The sequence below is a fragment of the Condylura cristata genome, unplaced genomic scaffold (assembly GCF_000260355.1).
Source record: "Condylura cristata isolate star-nosed mole 26May11 unplaced genomic scaffold, ConCri1.0 scaffold00039, whole genome shotgun sequence".
NCBI lineage: Eukaryota > Metazoa > Chordata > Mammalia > Eulipotyphla > Talpidae > Condylura > Condylura cristata.
The window spans coordinates 8,239,689-8,240,573 of record NW_004567140.1 but is presented as its reverse complement, the minus strand read 5'-3'; the positions used below and the strand labels follow the sequence as shown (position 1 = coordinate 8,240,573).

The following is an 885-nucleotide window of genomic DNA, read 5'->3' as shown; positions in this document are numbered from 1 at the left end:
GTCCCGCTGTCCACCGAGATTCACCCGGGAGTTTTTTTTTTTTTTCCCCAGAAAAGAAACAGACTTTAAATAGTTTCAGGAGCAGGTAAGAATTACGCTTTTTCCTCTCCCCCTTCCCGTCTTTCTCTCCTCTCCCTCCGTGGCAATCTCTCTCTCCCTCTCGGCTGGATAAAAAATTCTTTAGTCAAAGGCAGGAATGCAAAGTAGTGACAAGCGAAAGGGCTGATGTATGTCTCAGGAACGAGCCTGACAATCAGAATGTAGCTCTCGGAGAATAGATAGATTTTAATAAGTGTGTTTACATGGGCTCAAGGTCAGAAGCAAGCTGCGCTGTGTTAAATGGTTTCTTAGTTGCTAGACAGAGAGAAAAAATGGACGATCACACACCATTCTTTGTAGATTATTATATCAAGGGTTCAGTCTCTGGCTCATCAAAGCTAAATGCCGCAAGACCTATCTAGTTGCTGTGAATTATGCAGGGCGACAATGGAGAGCGTTTTTAATGGTACAATGCATTTCACCTACCAGATAGGGGGAGGCCGAGCCGGGGCTGGGCATGTCTGCTGGGGCTGGGTGATGAGTATCAATGAACGGGGCGATTCTGAAAAGAGGCAGATGAAAACCGAGCCCGCCCTGCCCCGGCTGGGCTGGGAACAGTTCGCAGGGCTCTGCCGAGTGGGCGAGCGAGGCGCGCGAGCAGGGCGCCCGTCCCCCCTCAGCCCCGGAAAATGATGAAGTCAATCATGTGGACATGTTTCATTATTCATTGAACACAATCTTTTACAACGCTCCGTTTACGTGCCCGAGTTTGCTCCCGACGCCCGCGTTTCAATGTTTAAGGTAAGGAAAACAAAGGTGGGGGGATCGCGGGGCGCGGCGCGGTGG

The 885-nt window shown here is 50.3% G+C and overlaps 1 protein-coding gene across 6 annotated transcripts in view; it reads left to right on the top strand.

The window, feature by feature from the left end:
• Positions 1–781: 781 nt before the first annotated feature.
• Positions 782–885, top strand: part of ZNF536 (zinc finger protein 536) — a 411,449-nt gene continuing 411,345 nt past the window's right edge. For all 6 annotated transcript variants that reach the window (XM_012733183.1, XM_012733185.1, XM_012733184.1 and 3 more), the window contains exon 1: positions 782–840. The gene's annotated coding sequence lies outside the window, so the exon portion shown is untranslated. The remainder of the gene's footprint in view (positions 841–885) is intronic.